Source organism: Scylla paramamosain, chromosome 12 (genome assembly GCF_035594125.1).
Source record: "Scylla paramamosain isolate STU-SP2022 chromosome 12, ASM3559412v1, whole genome shotgun sequence".
In the NCBI taxonomy this organism is placed as follows: domain Eukaryota; kingdom Metazoa; phylum Arthropoda; class Malacostraca; order Decapoda; family Portunidae; genus Scylla; species Scylla paramamosain.
The window spans coordinates 27,589,287-27,607,947 of record NC_087162.1 but is presented as its reverse complement, the minus strand read 5'-3'; the positions used below and the strand labels follow the sequence as shown (position 1 = coordinate 27,607,947).

The window sequence follows — 18,661 nt, the reverse complement described above, 5'->3', positions numbered from 1 at the left end:
GGTGATGGTGGTCGTTGTGGTGGTGTTGAATGGTGATTATAGTGGGGAGAAGGACAGTGGTGGTGGTGGTGGTGGTGGTGAATGGTGGTAGTGTCTAATTGGTAGCGATAAAAGTAGTAGTAGTAGTAGTAGTAGTAGTAGTAGTAGTAGTAGTAGTAGTAGTAGTAGTGATGGTGCTGGTTGTCGAGAAAGAGTGGGAGGTGGTAGTGGTGATGATGGTCGTGGTCCTGTCGCTATTTACTTTCTCAAATTAAATCATTTCATCGCAGCATCGGCGGTGATAAATATTTCTTTTTTTTTTCCCTGGGCTGACATTGGTATTTACACGAAAAGTTTACAGGGTCCAAATTCATAAAATCGCGCGGGGTGGGAATAACGATCAAATTTATATATTAAAATATCGCCAAAGGTTCCGCGGAAATTAATCGACTCATTACGTAAATTAGATAGATTATCCTCTGTGACAAAAGCTTATTCCGCGCTTTTTTGTAAATCACTCATAGGGAAAAAACAAGAAATGAATGCGTCGTACAGAAGAAAGGAAATGTAATGATGAAAAAAAAAATTATGAAAAATAATGAAGAAAGAAGAGTAATTGAAAAAAAGAAAAAAAGAAAAAAAGAATGAAAAAATAATGAAGAATAATGAAGAAAGGAAGTGTGATGATGAAAAAAATATGAAAAATAATGATGAAAAAATGTTAAAAGAAGTAAACATGAATTGGCTCTATTATTCTCTGTGACAACTCATTATTTCGTACTCTTTGTAAAACACTCGTATGAAAAAATAAATAAATAAACGTATAAATGCTAAATGCTTCAACGCAAGAAAAAAAATACAATGATGAGAAATTATGCTAAAAGACCTAAAATAAACAATAAAACAAAACAAACGAATGAATAACAAAACAAACCAAAACTCTCTCTCTCTCTCTCTCTCTCTCTCTCTCTCTCTCTCTCTCTCTCTCTCTCTCTCTCTCTCTCTCTCTCTCTCTCTCTCTCTCTCTCTCTGTGTGTGTGTGTGTGTGTGTGTGTGTCTCTGAACCTCATCCATTACTCCCCAATCTCATTCAATCATGCCTCAACACACACTCACACACACTCACTCATACACGCACAGTCTCCAAGCCTTTCTAGCAAAACCACCAATCACAGCATCAATAACCATCAATGAATCAATTACTACCCAATCCTGCCTGAATCTCCACAACACCACTTACCTGCAACCACCTCCACTGCCTTAAAGGACTAATAAATAACAGATTGAGAGCACCAGTTTATCATTGGGAAAGTAAAGATGTGATGGAAGTGTCTTAGTAAAAGGTGGTTCTGGTTACGTTTCATAGATGGCGCTGTTGGTAATCTTGCACATGTTGTGTCGGTAGTCCAGTTTCTTGTTTGTGATTCAGTAATGATAGTCGTAGTTTTTGTGGTGGTGCTGGTTTTCTCTCTCTCTCTCTCTCTCTCTCTCTCTCTCTCTCTCTCTCTCTAGAGGCACACATAACACAATCTTTATTCTGACTGACAATTGCTCCAGGACTATCCACTCACCCCTCCTGCACAACGTTCCTTCCATACATCCCCATCCACACCCCACCCCCTCACCAGCCAGCCTTTCCCTTCCACATACACCCTCTCTTACCGCTCCCAGCACTCGCCCACTAAAATCTCTGCCCTATATTGTACCAAGCCCCCAAGCCCTTCCTGCACCTTGCCCACAATACCTGGCGCGGCACGACACTCTCCATCCACTGCTCTCGTGTCCATCGGCAGTATTTCCCCCGCGCCGCCCTCACCTCCACAAATGCACTCAATGTCCGGTCATTCTGTCGGCATTCCATTAATCAAGCTGCACTGCGCAAGCCCCACAATATTATCAAAACCTTAACTGGTGCATGAACTTGTGCTATCTGCGACACAGAAAACGATGCATACTCCACCACTCGTTTGCTCTTCTCGGCGTGTGTACAGGAGCGCACCACTGCCACCCGTCAAAGGACCTCCACTACACACACACACACACACCACACACACACACACACACACACACACACACACACACACACACACAGCCTCTCTCGTGCCTCTCGTAAGCATCCCCCTTCAGCAAAATATGACAAAAGAAATAGAACATAAATACTGAGGTGACTTTCAAAATTGCAAGGGAACGTTCACGGTTGCAAAGGCAGGGAAAGAATATAAACTTCTGACTCAAAACAAATGGAATGTACAAAGTGATGTACATAAAATCATACACCAGCAGACCAGGAAACAAAAGACTCGCAGGTGCAGGGCGGCTCGACACGTGCCCTGCCGCCCATCACCTGTGCCAACACACATCACAGGTGCGCTGAAAGAACAGGTATGTTCTGAGAATTCCTTTGAACAACGTCAGGTTTGAAAAGTGACGATGCAGACGAGGGAAAAAAAAAGGAGCATATCGAGTGAACTACGTGTGGTGTAAAAAAAGACTGTGTAGACGAGGGAAGAGTGAGGACATCGAGTGATCTACGTAACAAGCACACCAGCGAAAAACTCGGACATCTCTATCATTTTATATTCTTCATGTGCCTTTCCTTCAGTCTTCTTACCTTGAGTACGAGATATCGACAGTTGACATCTTAAGGGAAAATGCAAGTGGATAGATTCCCTGTAGTTTTCCACTTGTTGGGCCCGAATATGTCCCACACTGAATGTTTGTCTGTATCTGACTGTATATCATAGCCAAACGTTGCTCGGAAACTTCCCTCCATCCTCATGCACAAGAATATTTAGTTATGAAGTGTAGGGGAAGTTAGAACGTTAAGCAGCTTTAATCTCTCTCTCTCTCTCTCTCTCTCTCTCTCTCTCTCTCTCTCTCTCTCTCTCTGTGTGTGTGTGTGTGTGTGTGTGATCCATTTTCCATCCCATCCCTCTGCCTATCTACCTGCTCCTCTGTCTGCGTGAAATATAATTTTTTTAACACATTACCCTCAGACTGCGGCTCTCCACCACCTCACGCACGCACTCCACGCCACACACTCGACCCAAAGGAAAGTAAAACATACGTCACAATAAAAGATAAGAGGATACATAAAAACAGCACACTCTTTAGTTGAAAATAAAATAAAATAAAATAATGGAAGAAATGGAGGACAAAAACGATGTACATGTGTGCTCAGGTAACATTGTATTTCAGCTTACACTTCTATTTACGAGGAGAAAATACGTCTGAAGGAGAGAGAGAGAGAGAGAGAGAGAGAGAGAGAGAGAGAGAGAGAGAGAGAGAGAGAGAGAGAGAGAGAGAGAGAGAGAGAGAGAGATTCTTTACTAATTCAGCTAAACTGTCAGGTAACAGAAGTCTGACAAAGAAAACTGAACGTGAAGCGACGACTGCCTGGCGCTTCTGAGAGAGAGAGAGAGAGAGAGAGAGAGAGAGAGAGAGAGAGAGAGAGAGAGAGAGAGAGAGAGAGAGAGATGCGAAAAATATTGGAACTTGTGATAGAATAGTAACAGCGTTGTTGACTCTCTCTCTCTCTCTCTCTCTCTCTCTCTCTCTCTCTCTCTCTCTCTCTCTCTCTCTCTCTCTCTCTCTCTCCCCCTGCCTATCTATCTATCTGCCTATCTACTTCCATGCATATCTTTACATAGTCATCATCTTTTTGGACACTTTTGTAGTACTATATTTTATTCATACCTTCAACTGAATCCACTGTTATAAAGTTTCCCTATTTTTCTCTCTTCTTTCTCACACACACACACACACACTCATCCCGCCGCTCTCCGAAAACAGGAAGCCATGCCTTGCAACAAAACGCAACTCGAGGCTCTTGCATTTCTCAGCCCAACACCCGACGAGACACAAAGGACAGCTAATGGACAAGACTCACTAACCTCGGCTGCTGGGGACGAAGGGACGAACGGCCACTGCTGCAGGTGACGCTGAAGAACCTCGCCTGAAGGAAACAATATTAAAAAACGAGAGAGGATTAAAAAAAAAATCTGGTAAATATAATCTGATGTGAGATAATACTTAATAGAAGGACAAAATGAGCCAGTTGAAAGTGAATATGTGAGTTTAGTTTGATTTGAAATAGAGAAATAATAGTAAATGTTTGGTTAAGTAAATATTCCCATGACTTAGAGAGCTGCCTCAATGCAGAACTAAATTCGCTAACCTTTTTTTTTTCTTTTACTTTTCCCCGCCCTCTTGGAAGCAGAAAGTTAAGAGACATTTCCATTTACTTTAACTTATCCAGTCTCCCTGACGTATAAAACAAACAAAAATAATAATAATCTCCATCTTTCTTTCTATTTCCTTTTCTTAGCCAATCTTCTTAACAGGCAAAAAACAAACAAATAATAATAATCTCCGTCTCTCCTTTCCCCTTTCTTCAACTTGGCCAGTCTTCCTAAAACGCAAAAATAAACAAATATTAAGAGCAAAACAAATACGGTTCGTTTTTCTTTTCTTTTTCCTTCTTCGCTAATCCCCCTACCACATAAAATGAATATAAGTATGTCTCGCCACAATACCTGAGCAAATCACCAATGGGCGCCAGGTGAAAAGACGGAAACGATGCACTCACGCCATAATTTCTACTGAGCTTTATTAGCAGAGGCAGCCTGCACAGAACGGGGCCACCTGATCCCGGACCCCACGTACTGCACACACACACACACACACACACACACACACACACACACACACACACACACACACACACAAAGGTTCCCCATAAAATATTCCAGGGTACAAAAACAACACGAGGATTACTGATAGAAGATAATGTACAAAATAAAAAGGTGCAAAAAAAAAGTACAAAAATAATGCGGCACAGAAAACAGTAAGAGGATCGTTGATGGAGACAACGTGCTGAGACTCACAAAGAATCATCTATCAAAGACTCAAGATACAATACACAATTCATGTTTTCAATCGCTTTACTCTCTAACAAGGACTGTTTTCGAAGGCCACTGGGAGTCTGGTTCTCATGAGTATTTTCTCCCCACTGCCAGTATGGATGCCTCGTTCAACTACCACACTGCCTTTCACTACCATTTAACATCCACCATAAGCCATGCATATCACCATAAGGCATAACAACACATTTCCAAACGTACCCACTGAAAAAAAAAAAAAAACATCAGTCATCCTCACACTTATTATCACCACACCTTCAACATCACCATAACATCATTGCACGATACACGACACCAATATTACTAGTACATCACCACACACCCTCCAACAGCACTACACCCCCATTACTACACGATGCACCACACCACCAGCTCTACCACTCAAGTATACATCACCACACACTCTCCCTTCCTCACCACCACTCCAACAAAAGCACTCCTGGTCCACGCACACTCTTCTTCGGCGTCCAGGTAAAACAAGAGTGATCGGCTCTTGATGAAGGAGGACAAATATTTGGCAAGCGCTCAATGTAATTAGGTGTTAAGCAGGATGGGGCGTGGAAGCACAAGTGTTTCTCCTTTTGTGTCTCGTATCATCACCTCCACCAGGACGATAAGGAGGAGGATGAAGGAGGAGAAGGACGAAGTGGAGGAGGACGTAAAAGGGTAAGGACAAAGAAGAGGAGGACGAAGAGGATGAAGACGGGAGAGAGAGGAGAGAATGAGAATATTAAGAGCAAAATATAGGACGAGAGAGAGAGAGAGAGAGAGAGAGAGAGAGAGAGAGAGAGAGAGAGAGAGAGAGAGAGAGAGAGAGAGAGAGAGAGAGAGAGAGAATGGAAATATTAAGAATGGAATAAAACAATGACAACAAAACAAAGGGTAAAGGGAAGGAGAGAGAGAGAGAGATAGATAGAGAGAGAGAGAGAGAGAGAGAGAGAGAGAGAGAGAGAGAGAGAGAGAGAGAGAGAGAGAGAGAGAGAGAGAGAGAGAGAGAATGAGAACGAATATTAATACCACAACACACATCTTTGTCCCACTAGAACCGTACCCGATGTGATGATTGAGAACATACGCTAAAAATACGAGGATTTCAAGATTTTGCTACTCCAACAACAGTCATCATTGCAACACTACTTACCAGAGAGTCTGAATACGTTCCCGAGGTTAAACACGAGTCTCACAATCACTCACTTCAAAACAAATCAGTGTGAAGGACGAGCGCCGCAGATTTCACAATTCAATGGATATGAAGGTTCAAAGAGAAGTGTTGAATATTACCACCGTCCTCAAGCAACACAAGCAACACTATAACATATCAGGTACTTTCGCCACTGTCACCGCCACCATTGTAATATAACTGTCACTACAATCGCTAAGTATATACCACAGCTACTACTTACATGATTACTATGTACTAACAACAACAACAACAACAACAACAACAAAACAACAACAACAACAACAAACTACAAATAACAAGTAACAGACAATAATAACACTAACGAGAGAGAGAGAGAGAGAGAGAGAGAGAGAGAGAGAGAGAGAGAGAGAGAGAGAGAGAGAGAGAGAGAGAAATTTAACCTTCCTTGCTCCCTTCCCTCTCTCCCTCCATTCAGCAACATAAAGGTTATCACAGTCACGAATCAAAACCTCATTCACTTCTCCTCTTCCTTTTTCTTTCCCTCCTCCTCCTCCTCTTCCTCCTTCTCCTCCTCCTCCTCCTACTACTACTACTACTCCTACTACTACTACTACTACTACTATCTTTACGAATTATCACCCAACAAAGGCCTGAACTGTAATGAAACAAAAACATCATCAAAATCGACATTATATTAAAGATATTTTTTTCGGCTGAACTTCAGACATTAAAAGCTGGTATGGTGAGGAGGAGGAGGAGGAGGAGGAGGAGGAGGAGGAGGAGGAGGAGGAGGAGGAGGAGCCCTAATTACTTTACGAGTGAAAAAGTAAGGAGTGATAAAGCGAGGGCAAAGGAACAAGAGCTAGAGAGAGAAAGAGAGAGGGAGAAAGAGAGAGTTTTGTTCTATACAGAGGCTGCCACGCGCAGATACCTGTCTTCTTACAGCTTTCATCATCACCTTGCGTTCTTATGTAAGAGAAAATGCTTAAACACTATTCTTTTTTGGTTAAGGCATCATTAGTGTCCCCCCCACCCCTATCTCTCTCTCTCTCTCTCTCTCTCTCTCTCTCTCTCTCTCTCTCTCTCTCTCTCTCTCTCTCACCGTCTTTTTTGCTCCCCTCGGCCAGAACACACTTTTATATAAACTCAATCACAGTTGAGTAACACGAGAAGAGAACGAGAGAATAAATACTACAACAATAATTATGTTCCGGCGGTTGACGCAGCCACGAGTCTTGTCTCTTGCTCAGAAATTCATTAAGGTTAAAATAAAATTATAATAAATAGATAAATAAATAAAAAGAAAACACACACACACACACACACACACACACACACACACACACACACACACACACACACACACACAGGCCTACTTGATTCTGTCGACGCCTCGCTTAACTCAATTAAGTCCAGCACGGCGATAAGTATTTTAAAAACGAAATTAATGAACTTCAACATTAGTTAGTCGTTTAAATAATTTTCCGCCACTTTTAATCCGTTGGTTTTGTGGCTGGCAAAATACATCAGCCGCTGGTAATCTCCTCATTGCATAATTCTCTTCATATCGTTCACTGCATACCTAGAAACTTTTAACTATTCCTGTATTTCACTATTACGACAAAGCCGTCTTTTAATTAACCCTTTGACTGCCATTTGGTACATCATTCTTTCTACTTTAATCACTTTGAGACATCTTTACTTGTTCTGCAGCCACCTCCAATCTTTAAACTGAGTAGGCATTGCAAAGTTTATTCTTTTCATCACCTCTTTCCTTGTAAATGCTTGTAGATACGTCACGCATTACTTCTGGTGCTGTTAATTGTCTCGTGTCGCAGTGAAGTGCAATTAAAGTGTTACTCAGTGAAGGGCGACACAAGACTACCTGTTTCCAAATGACGCCCGACGGACTGCCGATGCTGCTAATATCACCCTCGTTCTCCTTAGCAGACTTGCGAGGTATGGAACGAAGCATTGTATTATGTAACTTTATCTGCCGCCTCGATGTTTTCCGGGGAAAGTTGAGATTACTGGCGAGAGAGAGAGAGAGAGAGAGAGAGTGTGTGTGTGTGTGTGTGTGTGTGTGTGTGTGTGTGTGTGTGTGTGTGTGTGTGTGTGTGTAATGGAAGAGCAAAATGAATATGTATAAATAGATCAAGACATCTCCTCTCATCATAATTTTCTCCATTGCTACAATAAACACACACACACACACACACACACACACACACACACCTTTCCCATTCCCAACTTTTCCAGCTTCCGTTAATATCATAATATCTATAATATCTGAAGTGAGAGACTTGGATTTTACCTTCCCTCTATCAACTTTTCTTCCTTTACATACGCTTCGTTTAAGGAAGGTAAGGTAAGGCCAGGTAAGGTCAGGAACGGTAAATAAGGTTCGATAGAAGATAATGTAATGTAAGTTAGGTTGCGTCAGGTTACGTTAGAGAAGACGAGGCAAGTTAAGGTAAGTTTAGGTAAAGGAAGGAATGACATGATAAGGTTAGATAGGGTAAGGTAAGATAATGTAATAATGTAAGGTAAAGTTACGCAAGGTGAGGTAAGGTGAGGTAAGGTAAGATTACGTGCACCACATGGAATACAAATAGCAACACGTAAGGATGATGTGGTTTAGGAGTAAGAGAGGAGAGGAGAGGGGAAGGCGAAAGGGTATACCACCAATGGGGCTGGAATGTAACACGCCAGATCAGATTAAAAACTAATTTCTTTACCTCGTTGGAGTAACATCACTTTCCATCACAGGAAGATGAAGATGGGGAGTGAGGGGAGAGGGGAAGGAGAGGTGAGGAGGCAGGAAGGGGAGGGCGGCGGGGGCATGGGGGTGAAGGATGAGCGGCCTTCGTGTTAGGAGGGGAAGGAAGTCAGGAAATAGGAAGGAAAGCGAGGCAGGATCGAAGTGAGAAATCTATTAACTCTGTGAGCGAGAGAGAGAGAGAGAGAGAGAGAGAGAGAGAGAGAGAGAGAGAGAGAGAGAGAGATGCATACACAGATACGTACAAGTAGGAAAAACAAGCAGGCAGGCAAACAAAAACAGACCGACTGACTGACTGACTGACTGATGGACAGACGCAGAAAAAACAGAAAAGACACGGACGCCCACGACAAAGGAAATTAAAGAGAAAGAAAGAAGGAAAAAAGGAAAGTGAATGACACACACACACACACACACACACACACACACACACACACACACACACACACACACACACACACAGAGGATAAAAAAAGAAAAGGTAGAAGCATCTAATATGAGGCGAGGGCGGGAGGGCGCGCAACAGTTGTTATGACGTTGTTAGCTTGTTTTCACTTGTTACTCGTGTCGTTTTTGTTGTGTTGTTGCAGCCACTTGATAATTGTTCTTTGAAGTTTGTGTTGGCGTTGCTTATCCTCCACTGGGATGTAGAGGGGCGGGCCTTAATTCTGTTGGTATCAGCGATGTTGTTGCTACCACTGACGTTTCGCTTGTTAGTGTAGCCATTATCTAATTACTGTATTCACTGCAAGCAATAGATGGATTGATCCCTCGTGTGTTTCCTGGAATTCGGATGTTGTTGCTACGAGTATTAGTTCCTCCCGCTGTAATGACTATTGATCGACACGCAGCCAAGCCTTTATCTCCAGTAAGACTAGAATTTGTAAGACAAGTGTTCTTAAAATTTGTGGGCTTTCTTCAGGACTGTTCTCAGATGCCACGGAAACTTCTGGTCAGGTTCTCATGGGTAGTTTTTTTCTCTCCTGAGTACGCAGAATCCTGAAACGGTCACTAGAAATACAGAATCACTGTTAACCCTTTCACTGCTACTCAAGACTATTCAGGAGACTGCACTACCAACATAATTATCTAAAATGCTGTAAGTAATTAAGGGAAACATGATTAAGCAATGATTACAATGACTCAAATCACGAAAACACCTTTGAAATAACACAATCATTTCAATTACAGCCTTAATTGTCGGGATGAAACGCGGAAACTTTTGATAACATGTACGTACCTAAAAAGCATTATAGAATTTCCTTTTTGTCTGACATATCTAGTAGCCAAGTGAAATTTTGTCAGCTCTACTTTCCATACCGTTCAATTAATTACAAGTGGGATTTCAAGGCAGCTTATCTCATAACTACCTTTTCAATGCGATAACCATCAACAGCACCAGAAGTAATGTATGAAGTCTTTATAAGCATCGGGGATTATAAAGAACATATTTTGCAATTTCTACCCAGTTTAAATACTGGAGATAGCTATAGAACAAGTAAAGATGTCTCAGAACTATCAGTAATTAATTAAAGATGTACGAAACAGCAATCAGAGTGTTAATATATACTTTTTTTCCCTTTAACTACACGACCAATGGAATAGCCAAGGGTACAACACAATTAATACAAAAGAAAAGAGCCCTTACAATGCCAGCACCCAAAAAAAAGAAATGAGAACTGAGAGAGTTGGCCAATTTAGTTTTACATTACATTAGGTACAGACTAAGTGCAATTAAATCTTCAAATAATTCACTTTTCACCTCGTTGATTGGATTATGTGAGGCATTTTTAAAAGAGTTCCACCACTTTCCAAATTACCTGTTGATTCAATGTAAAGATATTAAGAATTACCCACTACTTAGCGTGCCGGACTTGGAGAGATCGATGGATGAATATGTATATAGTAGGCAGATGGATAGGCAGACAGATAGATAGATATATAGATACATGCACAAATAGGTAGATAGATAAATGGAGAGGTAGGATAATGAATTCATCCATACGTTCATTCATTGGTAGATTGATTAATTAATAGAGAGATGAATAGATGAATAGATATACACAGACATACAGATAGATGAAAAAGACAAATGAATAGAAATATACACTACAGTACACTGATTCATTAATAAATAGGTGAACAGATAAAGAGATTGACAGATAAACAGAAAGACAAATAGACAAAAACAGATACCTTACAGTTTTACAGTCCACAAATATGCAACACACCAAACCAAATATCACAACAATGAATACACTCGCATCATGGACCCTCGGGAGATGAAACACTGAGATATTCAACGGTTAGAAACACCAGAAAGGCAGATCCGTAATGCGTCCCCGATGAGTCCCCCAAGAGAGTCCTTACGAGTCTCCCGCCGCTCACGACCCCTGGGTGCTTCCGGCGACACACTCCGCGCCCCCGCCACTAAAACCGCAGCTCATTTCCCGCAGCAAGATGGGGCGGAGCGTTAATTATCACGCAGTTTTACGCGGTGATGTGGCGTTCCTGCGGTGATGTTGCTGTGGTTAAGCTACGGTCATTTCCACAGCAACCGAGTTACGGTCTTGCGATACGGTCTGCGCGAGTATTAAGTTTTAATGTATTTCGGCATTACGGTGTTAATACGCTCCGGGTGTCGCCGCTACGATCCCTCCCGCTTCTCGGTTATCAAGAATATTACATCGTCCAGCACCGCCCGCTTTCTGTTTTAGATTTCCATTATCCAATACACCATTTCCGTGATCCTTGCTTTACGTCACCGCCTCCCCGCACGCACGATTCCTCACTATTCCTGTCACCGCCGCCTTGTCCCTCCTGACGCAAAGCTCTCTGCACCAACAGGAAGACACGTCACCTCGGCAGCTCCTCCAGGAAGGCACTGGAAAACACAGTCCATAGGGATAATTCTTAGCTCTTAGAAATCTCAAACTGGATTAACTGTGTGTGTGTGTGTGTGTGTGTGTGTGTGTAAGTAGGTAGATAGATATGTGTCTCAACCCGTCCTTGTACCCAATTCAAACAACACCTTTTTCAAGCGTACAGTTTCTAATCCTAATTGTAAACTTTTAACAGCAACACCTGCCCAGTGACCCTCCCGGTAGTGGTACCCCTGTGTGAATGCCTTCGATCAGCCCCGCCGCGAGGAGAGGAGGGACGGAAAGCCTGAGTGAACATAACAGAAAGGAATTAGCGAACGTGCCTTGTGTACACGTGATTATTTACCTTCGTTCATATAAACTCTCAGGAAGGGAAGGGCGTGTAATAATCTGGAAGGGGAAACGTACGTGTGTGTGTGTGTGTGTGTGTATGTGTGTGTGTGTGTGTGTGTGTGTGTGTGTGTGTGTGTGTGTGTGTGTGTGTGTGTGTGTGTGTGTGTGTGTGTGTGTGTGTGTGTGTGTGTGTAATCCTGCCCTTCATTTCAGAATTTGGGCATGCATAGTTTTTAGTCGGGTGCTGAAAACTGGGAGAGACAAAAAAAAAAGGATACAACGTGTGTGTGTGTGTGTGTGTGTGTGTGTGTGTGTGTGTGTGTGTGTGTGTGTGTGTGTGCGCGCGCATTAGGTTCGGGTAGACACGTGTAGCAGAATGGGGTGACTAGGGTGAGTGGTGTGCCTGTCTGTGTGCTCGCTGCCCAACGCGGCCCTACAGGCACTAACGGGGCTGAGTTGTGAGGGCGCCGTGACTCACTGGCGTCCCGGTCGATGAGGTAAACTGCGAGGGGCGTAACGAAGGCAGGGGGCAGGTGGGTAGCCCGGAGGTGGTGGAGATGGGACGAGGCTGTGAGGAGATGGTGAACAGAGAGGAAAGGAAAGGAAAAAGAACACAGTCAGAAGAAAATGGAGTGTTCAAGAAGAGAGATGAATGTGGGAAGGATTCAGATTAAAGGACGCAAAAGGTTTTTTTCCATAAGATGTACGGGGAAATATATTTTTTTTAACATTAAAGGAAAGAGCAAAAGAAATGGGAAAAAAGTATGGGGCACTGTAAAATGGAGAAAGCGAGGAAGTATTAAAAGAAAAAGAATATATATATGTGGAATACGTAGAGAGGATCTGGAAATAAAGGGAGTAGTTGAAAATTCTTCGACCATAAGGTAGACTGGAGAGGAAAAATCCATACAAAAGCATTTTATCCTTCGTGTAATTTTCTTAAAAGAGTAACTACAAAGGGAAAACAAAATGGCAAGAGATAAAAAAAAAAAAGAATCAATGGAAGAAAACAAATCGTGAGAGAAAACTGCAAAGCGATACAAAAGTATAAATTCAAAAAATATGTTCACAAAAGAAGAGAAATGGCGAGGGGGACCGACCAACAAAACCGGCGGGGAAAAAACGAGAAACTACAGATATATAAACTGAAAAGAGAGACACAAAGCACCAATTTATTCTCATTCCCAGAACAACAAACTATAAATCCCAATTATACGACTTCAGGGGCGTCATTACCTAACGGGCGCCAGGTGGAGGGAACAGGGCGCTGTCTGCTGGAGGTCTGGGGCGGGAGAGGATTTGGTCACGCTCGGCAACACCATGGTTTCGCAAAATAACCGTGTGTTTGCCACATAACCACACCTTTATGGTAATTTTGTAAGCTTATCGATTTTTTTTTTTTTTTTTCTCGCAAACTCATCAGAACTTTGCAAAATAGTCGATGAAAAAAGGGGGAAGAAAAGAACCAAAGACAATTCCTGAAGTGGTGTCTCGCTTATACTGATAAAAAAAAAAAAAAGAAAAGGTAAACGTTTCAAGCTACGTATGAAAAACAGGGCGCACACACACACACACACACACACACACACACACACACACACACACACACACACACACACACACTCGTATTATTTGTTTACGATACAAAAGTTCCTGGTTAAAAAGAAAAAAAATAGTTCGTAAAACTTTTTGACGCACAAGAAAACAAAAGAAGAGAAAAGAAATAATAAAAAAAAGAAAACTAAAAAGACAATAAAGAAACAATGGAACTAAAAACCACGACAGAGTAATGTTAAAAAGACAACACAACGTAAAACACACCGTAAAATCTACAAGCCAACCAAACATCGCAACGGGAGCAGAGGTGAAGAGAACACTCAAATAACTCCAAACAGATCCATAACCCACAGAGCAGCTCTTCAAGAAACCTCAAGAAGACCTTCCCTGCACCCCCGTGAAGCAGCCAGAGCCCCACACCATCCCACCAGGCCACGGGGAGGGTTCGTGATGGGTGTAGGAAGCCCTGGCATGGAGCTTGGGAACGCATTTAATCTCCTGGTGGCTCCGTCCGTAGAGGAATGCGAGATTAGAAGAGCCATGCAGGGGATATTCTATTAGTGGGTCCCCGCGTGGTGGTTAGTGTGTTACGGGAAGAAGGGGGAGGAGAAGGAGGACGGAGAGGACGAAGAGATTGACGATGGAATAAAGGAAGAATATAGACCGTATTGAAAGGCGTAGGAGGAAAATGATACGCTGATAAGGTGGTGTCAGATGATGAAGGTAACGGGAATGTGGAAGGAATGGTTCGGTAAAATTAGACTGAAAGGAAAATTTTAATGGAAATGATGAAATGTTGTTGCAGTAGTGGTAGTGATGAAAGTAGTAGTAGTACTAGTAGTAGTAGTAGTAGTAGTAGTAGTGTAGTAGTAGTAGTAGTAGTAGTAGTAGTAGTAGTAGTAGTAGTAGTAGTAGTAATAGTAGTAGTAGTAACAGTAGTAATAGTAGTAGTGGTAATACTAGTTAGTAGTAACAATAGTAGTAGTAACAACAACAAGAACAAGAACAACAACAACAACAATGATAATAATACAATTGATAATAGCTCTCAATTGCGCAAATAAATTTTCCTCAACAATGACACAATATGGCAGCGAGAGTCACACAGTGGTGGCGAACAGCGCACACACACACACACACACACACACACACACACACACAATGCCTGAGTTACACTAGTTTCACTGAAGTGTATGAGGAGGCGGCGGCTGCAGCACGGGATGGCAATGGACCACATTCTGAAATATCTGCGTCGCATCTCCGTTACATTCAAAAAGGCTGTAGTTGGTTACATGTATTTTTTTTAGGTACGCTTTCCATGGCTCTACTGACAAATTAACGAGATTTCTACATAAACGGAAGAAACTGCCTTGAGAACCCGGCTAATCATCTCTGTGGCTTAGGAAAACAGTAGTGGTGAGAGAGCGGAGCGTTTCAGAATACAGGCCAGTAAGTTAGTAGCGGAGACACCCTGCCCCGGTGGGCCCTCAGCCGAGGCTCGCGGGATGCATGGCTCACGTCACACCATGATGGACTTTCCTCTAACCCGTTGATCAGTTTCCGGAGGCCTGATCCCTCACCTTCTTGTTTGTCGTGTCAACACTCACTGATGATGACGATTCACGGTGGTGATAGATTATGTGGTTTCATTAAGGACGACTCAGGAGGAAGGTCGCGAAGAGAAAGGTTGCTATTTCACTAATGTTTGTACGCAGGTTTAAAGAAACTGGGCTGTATTCACTAGAAGGGGAAAGTGGTGCGTGTTGAAGTGTTTGTGCTGGTATTTAGGAAACAGGTGAGTCTAAGAATCAGCGAAATGGTTTCCTAAGACTTGGATCACAATTCTGAACAATGACTTGGAAATAGTGTCACGTGTAAAATTAAAAGAAAATTGTTGGAAATGCACTTAGTAATACCTACGTGCGTTCTGTAAACTTGTACGAAAGAATATAATAACAGTCTGGTTTCCTTAACACTTACACACACTTACACTTGTGCATGGAAATTATGGCGAGCAGGTCCATGTTTCGAGCCCAATCAATATTATTTCTCACATACCTTCATGCGTTCACTATCCCCGTGGCAAACAATACAGTCATTAGCGGCTCCACATGCAGGTAAGCTCACCGACACATTGATGGTAAGAACACAGGAAGGAAAAAGACCAATTGCCCTCTAATAACCCTGGATCCCTTCTAATGAAATAATTGGACTGAGTTCAAAAGTGATAAGGCTGCTGCCTTCCAAAGACCAGTGATTCATCAGTGTGATACACTAAATGTGTCTCATTACGATTATCTATTGTTATATCATATATATATATATATATATATATATATATATATATATATATATATATATATATATATATATATATATATATATATATATATATATATATATATATTCATTTATATATATGGGACCGTAAATTGCATTTCCGGCTTTGAGAGTAAACAGACGCATCAATCAAACTCTTTCTTAGTGTTTTAATGAGGCCAATATGTGGACAAGAGGAAACGTTCTCTCCTATATTTCAAGTTTCATTGAGAAAATTAAACGTCGACATCTCTCTTTCAACTGAAGTGTAATTAACGTGTCAGTTTTCCTCATTTATACAAGTATTAAAAGTTGTTACAAACGTTATGATTTCTCTCTCTCTCTCTCTCTCTCTCTCTCTCTCTCTCTCTCTCTCTCTCTCTCTCTCTCTCTCTCTCTCTCTCTCTCAACAATTACAGTTTTATATTCATGACACCACCCTCGTCTGTATCTGAGCGCCGTTCCGGAAAAAAGCCCCGTGTCTGACCTCGTCATTCATGTGCTGAAATATATACATAGTTGTCGTAACAACAGTTCACCGCAGGACATACGCGTACACTCCCTCCTGCCGGATGGACACATTGCCTGCAGTAAGGCCTCGCCTACGAGATACAATTATAAAGCACACTGCACTGCATGAGCTATTCTTGCTCCAATTTTTTCGCTCATACCATTCGGCAAATGACGACTCAAAAAGACACCACGCTCTGTTTCAGCATTACCACGACCAACAATACATTTATTACACATATTTGCTTATTATTTGGTGAATGTGTGTGTGTGTGTGTGTGTGTGTGTGTGTGTGATTTTTTTTAGATAAATTCATTGAGACTCGTCACGATTAATTAATGCTATAGCACACAGACTGTCCAGCATATTTCAATAACATTTAAATAATTCAATTATGCATAATTGATAATTATACACAACACGCACTGAAAACGCTCATCAGCTATCTGGGATTTTTTCTATTTTATTTATCTCTTCCTATTTTTTCGAAAACAGGAGAAATCTCAGAATACACCTTTTATAACGCTCACAACAACAAGCACACCTATCCACCCAACCAACCACACACACACACACACACACACACACACACACACACACACACACATACACATAGACACACACCTGTCTCTCCGGAATCTGTTTTCCATGTTCTCCAGTGACCTGGCAACACCTGCGCGTGGCCCAGTCACCTGCGCTTCATCTCCCAGACAGGCGGGGCAAGCAGGGAGCAGCGGGCGCCTCAACAGGTATTGCTGCAAACAAGCGTCCAAGCCAGCGCAGATTTTCAGCCAAGCGATGTCAACCGAAGAAAAGGCAACGAAGTGTAAAAAGAATTCTTGCAGTCTCTCCACTGATTGGCAGCTTCTCTTCTCGCTATTCGTAATTCTATTTTTGTACATGCAGGTATCAAGACCACGAGGGACGTTCCTCCTTGAAGCACTAAGGAAGCACTAACCTGAATACCTCAAGAATGATTCATACCGAGCACTCACCGATATACCGCCACGCCACGCTACATATTTTCAACACCTCCCCCGTTCGCTCCCTCCTCCAGGCTCTCCTCCCAACCCACAACTCTCTCCTGTTTACACTATGATACGCGTTTTCAATATCAATAAATGCCATAACCATCAATAACCACTCCCCATAAATATCCAGCCACTACTATCACCACCCACAGCTCCGCATTCCGATCATAGCAATTAGCGTCACATTCACAGATTCCTGACGCTGTAACCTCGACTATGCACAGGATACAAAGCCACCACGACGCTACACGTAACCACTACACCGCTACAGTACACCCTAGCGCCCCCGACACCGGCAGTCCCAACCAGGTGGCCATAACCCTCGCATCGCCAGCTCGTCATACATAATAGGCACGACAACGCCACCAATTCGGCCCCCCAACACGCCATGGCCAGCGCGTCCCTCACTTTCACGGCAACAGAAGCACGACAGGTAATTTGAGAAGGGAAATTTGGCGTGAAATGGAGCAGTGCAATAAGCATGTTGGTGTGTTGTTGTTAATAAAAGGCTGTTCAGTGGATGGTTGAAGTGACTGAAGAATTGATGGAGAAATAGACAAGACAATAAGTTTATTAAGTTTACTGAATAAAAAAGTTAGATTAAAAGGATTGGGGCGATGGGATATGAGAAGATTAGAGATTGGAAGTAGAAAATTAAACTAATAAACAGGATAGAAAGAGGAATACAAGTTTATTAAGTTTATTGAATAGACAAATTGGATTACAAGGATTGGGGTCGAAAGGATAGGAGAAGATGGGAGTAAAATGAACAAAGAAAGACGGTTTATGAAATACACAGGCAATAAAATAAGAATAACTGAGGAATATCCGACTAACAGGTAGGCCAGCATGATTGGTCGACAGGTTTATCTAAAGGTAAGTTCATAAATAGGAAGAAATTAATAAGTTGATTAAAATTGACGAAATAGGTAAATATATGTGTAGACAGGTTGATAAAAAGAATAAATAAGAAATATTTAAGTGATTAGTGGATTAGATTGATAAATAATTAGTTAGTTATACAGATTGATGCGTAGAGGGATGGTAAAGTTGACAGACAAAACAACAGCAAAGTAAAAACAGACTAACTAATTAAGTTCTATGCGCTTCACATGTTCATAATGCTTCCAAGATAAATCAAAGGCAGAGAAAGAATAATACAAATCGAAATTAAAGACACACAAAACGTACTATGAAAAAAAAAA

At 41.9% G+C, this 18,661-nt stretch overlaps 1 long non-coding RNA gene across 2 annotated transcripts in view; it reads right to left on the bottom strand.

Moving 5' to 3' along the window:
* Positions 1-3,937, bottom strand: part of LOC135105474 (uncharacterized) — a 75,970-nt gene extending 72,033 nt beyond the window's left edge. For both annotated transcript variants that reach the window (XR_010270859.1, XR_010270860.1), the window contains exon 1: positions 3,873-3,937. This is a non-coding gene — a long non-coding RNA (uncharacterized LOC135105474). The remainder of the gene's footprint in view (positions 1-3,872) is intronic.
* Positions 3,938-18,661: the final 14,724 nt, after the last annotated feature.